This window comes from Balaenoptera borealis, assembly GCF_965194805.1.
Source record: "Balaenoptera borealis genome assembly, chromosome: 16".
Lineage (NCBI taxonomy): Eukaryota > Metazoa > Chordata > Mammalia > Artiodactyla > Balaenopteridae > Balaenoptera > Balaenoptera borealis.
The window spans coordinates 3028482-3034481 of record NC_138872.1 but is presented as its reverse complement, the minus strand read 5'-3'; positions in this window follow the sequence as shown (position 1 = coordinate 3034481).

The window sequence follows — 6000 nt, the reverse complement described above, 5'->3', positions numbered from 1 at the left end:
TTCTAGGTGTTTAATTTTTATTTTTGATCGTCATTGGATTTGAATTTTCTAAAATTAAGCACTGTAGAGAAATCTATATCTGCAGGGCATGTTTAGCCCTCTAAGTAACTTCTTTAGAATGGCCCAAACTTGGTTGCCCTAAAAGTATCAGAAAAATTAATTATTAAGAACTCATCACTTAATATAAATAGTGAAAATGTTTTAGAAGCTGCCTTTCTCCTTTTCTTCTCCCTCCATTTCTGTGGTCACTGACATTCCCTCTGCTGGAAGCACTTTTCCCCACATAACCACCTAACACACTCCCTCATCTTCCCCAAGTACTTGCGGAGATTTTCACCTTTCAATGTGCTCTACAGACACCATGCTATTTAAAATGGTAACACCCCCTCCCTACCCCCTCCCCAGACCTCCTGCTTCCCCTGGCCCTGATTTATGTTTTTCATGGGCCTTTTCACTTTCTGACATGTTGTGTTAGTATTGACTGGCTGTCTTCTCCCACAGGTAGGGAACCTCCGTGTGGCTGTTTGTTTTGGTCACCACTGGTCCCCCTAACCGCTAAGATGGTGCTTCTCCCCTTCTGGGCACTCAGTTAATGCCAGCAACCTGGGGTGACCTCTACCTGCCAATTCATCTGAGCACCTGGCCAGCTGGCTAGAACATCCACCTTTAGTGTAGTGATGCTTACATCTCTGGACCACGTGGATGTCTTACAAACATTTCTGGATTGAGAACCAAAACGTGAAAGCTGAGTATTTGGTGAGGATTCACCCACTTCTGCATTCTCCATTCCTTGGAGTGTACAGCTGTCTCAAAAATACTGCTACTAACCTTTCTGTAAACAAATTCCTACCCAACACTAGAAGCTATTTAGTTACACTAAAGCATGAGATGTGAGTCAAGTGGATTTTATATTTTAGGTTATAAAAATGGAACTTTGGCACAATACTCAGACCTTTCACAAAAGGGAACATTTTTCCCTCTTGTTATTGTAGGCAGATCTGGATCTAGAACTAATCATTTTCAGATTGTTCTCATGGCCCTGAAATAGGATTGTCCTTTCCACGCCTGCTTCTGTCATGTGCATCCAGAGAAAAACGTTTCCCCTCAGTTCCTTTCTTCTTCCTGCATTTTGATCCATAGTCTAACCTCTTAAAATGTATGAATTAACATTGGGATATATACTTAACAGAAAGTCAAGATAAACTCCGTATAAGATGGCTACCTTTAGAAATATTTAAAATATGTTATTATAGAATATTCTACGTTACGGGGATTTTTCCATTTATAGATAAATTGGTCTATTTGAGGAAGCTAAAATTATGATTTTGCTTTCCCACAAAACTCTCTTTAATCCTGGCGTGACCAGGCTGACCTGTAAAGATAATATCCTAAATCTACCTTAAACTTCTTCCATTTCGGTTTAATTCTGATTCCTTTTCCTGCAAGGCAGCATTTGTAGTCTCTAGGGGAAAAAAGTCACGTGGGTTTAAAAATGCTGAGGCAGGCCAGGGTGACCCGTTTGTACATCCCCACCCAGCTCATCTTTCCAGAGGATGTCTCAGGGGTCCCTTGGGGTCTGGACTGGTGGATCCTGGTGTCTGGTGACATGGAGTAAGTCCACAGTGGAGGGGGAGGCGCCTGATTGGACCTCACTGCCCTAACCTTGTGGTTGCTTCCGAGAGCCTCCTGGTCTTGGCTTGATTTTGGCCACACTTTCGCTCTTATTGTCTCTGAGACATCAACAGGCGTTATTCAACAAGTAAATGGTGCTAATTAGTGCCAGACACACCTCTACACACTCTACAAGATGACCTCATCGAAGACCACATGACCCCCCGCCACGGGGTAGGTATTGCTGTGATGCCCATTTTATAGAGGAGTAGATGGAGGCGAAAGCAAGCTTGGTGTCTGGTAGCAACAGGGTTAAATAGGGTCTTGTGGGAAAGCAAAATCATCTAGCCCTAATCACCTCCCCAAGTGCCCTCTCCAGAAACCATCTCACCGTTAGGGCTTCAACATAGGAGTTTGGGAGGGACGCAAACATTCGTCCATAACACAGGGCCTCCCGGTCTCAGCACTACCGACATTTGGGGCCGGGTGATTCTCGGCAGTAGGGGCCGTCCTGGGCATTGGCGGATGTTCAGCAGCTTCCCTGGCCTCCACCCTCAAGATGCGAGTAGCTTCCCTCCAGCCATGACCCCAAAGTGTCTCCAGACAGGGACAAACCTCCTCTTGGAGGTAGAGTTACTGCCACTTGTGAATCACTGGGCCAACCCACCTCTGAAGCTTGGGCTCTCAGCTCCGATGCCATCCAAGGTCACCTTGCAGATGATCCCGTGGCTCTGGTTTTAGTGGCAGGGGTTGAACAAAATGTCTTTAAACTACCCTCTAGCCCTGACATCCACAAGCCTTTAATCAAGAAGCTTATGACTTTGTAGGGACTTCCCTGGCAGTCCAAATGGTTAAGAATCCATGCTTCCACTGCGGGTGTGACACAGGTTCGATCCCCAGTTAGGGAACTAAGATCCTGCATGCCTCGGCGCAGGCATTAAAAAAAGTTTATGACCTTGTAGAAGAGGCAAGGCATATGCAGAATTAACCTTAAGCATCTTAGTGCTTTGTTTTGATTTTTTTCTCTCCTGAATTGAGAAAGTGGAAGGTACTCTCTGTCCTGGAGAAGCAAGGGCACACTTTTAAAGGGCCAGTTACCTCTGGCTTTCTTGAATACAGCCCATGAAAGATCTTAGCCAGCTCCACGCCAAACTCCTTGGGGCAGCCTTTTCCTTGTAGGGCTTACAGGATCCTTTGGTCCTGAGCAGGACTAGGTGATGGCTTCCTAGGAAGGAAGGCCTTTGCACAGGGGCCTGTTCTGGCAACCACACCTGCATGCTCAGTAGAGGGACCGCTTGCTGCCTGTCACTGACGGGAGGTGCTCTGAGACCACCTACATATTCGGAAGATGGAACCAAATACGTGAGGATTAAGTACTTCGGTGAACCTGAAATTACAATTGTAATATATTTTTTAACAGAAGTGAACATGTGGTGTTTTAAATTTATCCAAGATTAACCCATATTCAACACTTTAAGCACCCAGGCTGCTGTAATAAACATTGTCTAATTATGCATTTTTGGGAGTGCACTTTGTGTTGGGTTTTCGAGTTGGAATTTGGATCCGACTGAAGTTATCTACACAGTGCAGTTTTTGTGTATAATAAACTAGGGATTCAAAATAGTAAGTCTTTTTTGAGTAACTCCACTTTGGGGTCTCCTTGTAGCTTCTCTCTAGAAAGGAATGTAGTTGAGCGCAGTGCTTGCCTGAGTTTAGAGTGGCCTCTCTACCTTTGACATTCTGGTTGCATTCAGGTACATTTTTGGTTGGTACAGGGTAGCAGTGCAGTTTGCAGTCCTGCGTTTTCCTAAAATTCAGCTTTTTCTCCATGTTCGGTGATATTATTGGAGGTTTCATCATGACCCAGATTCTGCCAGTTTTGATTTTAAACACGAAGCAGTGCATTTACATCACTCGAGTAAAGGGTCTGGTCCTTCCTGACTTCTGCTTCAAACTAATGCAACGTGGAGGTAGGTGGCCCCCAGATGATAGCAATAGAAGTGACACTTTTGGCAGAGGCAGTAGGATAACCCGATGTCTTACTGGTTCCCACTCTCTTGGGAGATTTCTTAGCTCCACCTTAGGCTAGGCACTGCAACATTTTGAGCCCAGCTGATAAAAAGAATATTTTGATAACCTTTTTTTACCCTTTCCATGACAGCATTTTAATGGTCCCCTTCCATCTTCCTAACAATGCATCTCCTTCCGGGAGCATCCAGCTGGGGATGGGAGAGGCAGCCTGTTGAGATCAATTCTGAGGCCTGATTCCCTGCCCACCCTACCCTGCCACCTCCTGCTCTTGAAATGTAGACACATGGACTCCTAACGTCTATTCTGTACCCTGTGGGAGTTTAAAACCCTCCCAGGATTTCTGCAAATGCCCCAGGGCTTACATTCCCATAGTCATGTTGAGATCAGAGCCCTCACTTCCTCGGGGGGTAAGTTGCTGTAACATTCTGCGTGAGGTGTTTCTTTAAACTTCTGACCCAGAAGCCCAAACCAGCCCCTTTCTCTGTTTCTCACCCTCCCCGCAGAAGAAACCACTTGAGGAGCTTTGTGTCTCTGGCACACTTTCGTCAGTGTTTGTAGGGACTGAGACAGGGCAGGACTCAAGCTGTAGGATCACACACTCGGTTTTCTTACGCAGCAGGTTAATCCAGATTCCTCCCCCAATTTAGCTCCGGGCTGCTCTTGGCACAGGCAAGCCCATCACAGAGCTCAGAGCATGAAGGCTTTTTCCTATGAGAAGGGAGGCTACCGAGACGATGGGGAACGCACCTTCCCTTGCTGGCTCCAATCTCCTATCCTCCCTGTGGGTTCTCAGCTTATAGGACCCACTGTGTCCTCACAGGAGCATCAGAGCTCTTTCACATGTCACAGGAGCTGTTCAGAAAGCGACCTTGCCCAACAGGAACCAAGGATAGTTCTTGAACCTTATCACCAAGGACAGCTCTCACGCCCCACCCCCATGCTCAGCCGCAGAAACAAGAAAGGTTCCCACATTATATACAATTTGCAAATTAAACAGGGAAATATCAAAGGCAAAAATGTTCTAAGGCCAAAGGCAATGCCGTTTGCTTCACATGCAGCTGTACCTTGTTTTATTGTGCTTCTCAGATACTGTGTTTTTTTACGAATTGAAGGTTGTGGAAACCCTGTGTTGTCAGATGATGGTTAGCATTTTTTAGCAAGATAGTTTTTTTTAATGAAGGCATGTACATTGCTTTTTTTAGACATAATGCTATCGCACACCTAATAGACTACAGTCTAGTGTAAACATAACTTTTGTATGCACTGTGAAACCAAAACAATTGTGTGACTCACTTTCTTGTGATACTCACTTTATTGCGGTGGTCTGGAACCAAACCGGCAATAACTCTGAGGGGTGCCTGTATAAGGAAACGCAGGATATTACAAGATTGTTATGGTCCTGAATTTGATGAAAAAAGCAGAGCAATATGGACCAGGTTAAGTTTTAACTTTCAGCCAACCTTGGGCCAGGTGCTGGAATTTCCCCCCCCGCTCCATGCCCTGAACCCCATAGAGGTCCCAACATCACCACTTTACTCCTCTGGGATGGTGAACCCTTGCCCAGTGTGGAACCCTTAGGTTGGTGTTTGTGATTCATGAAAGAAATCATGAATCAATATATTTGGTAAATTATGCCTTAGGTGCAGTTATATAACTTCTTGTAAAGAGCAGGATTGCGTGGCGTCTGTAGCATAACAATTGCAGTTGGATTATTCAAGGGAGGTGTGAATATGCATGTCTCAAATGTTAGACAAAGAAAATCCTTTTTTTTGTAGGGGGGGCGGATGATGTCCATCACTAATGACCAGAGCTGTAAGGGCACACTTGTGGAGATGCTGGGTTTGGGAAGAAGCACATGCTCTCGGAGGTGAGACTCTGGCTTCTCCAAAATGAGGGAGAGGACTCAGTTTAATCATGTCAGTCTGGCTCCCATCCACCCAGCAGGTGCCCACACACCTGCTCTCTGCATCTTGGCTCTGGATGTCGTTTCTCGTTCCCCCGCCCGTCTGCTCCATTCCGGGTCTTTCCTCCTATGCCCCTAACCATCCATCACCTGTCTCAGCCTTGGCCCCCCTCCTCTCCCTGGTCCTCGCTCCTTCTAAAGGCCTCAGGCTCGCATTCTCCAAGGCCCTTCACTCCGCTCCAGCCCCGCGCATCCTCACGTGGGGTGTGGGTTAGAGGAGTTCCTGTGAAGAGAACAGACATTCTCACCAAGGGGAACAATTGCATCATTCTGCCTCCTTGATAAGCAAAGGTTCAGCAATGAGAAGATGTTCTGTGGAGGGAAGAATCTTGGGCATTTGCTGGATTCCCGGCTGTCAGTCTGGAATCCCCTTCTTAGTGTCTATAGGAACATAG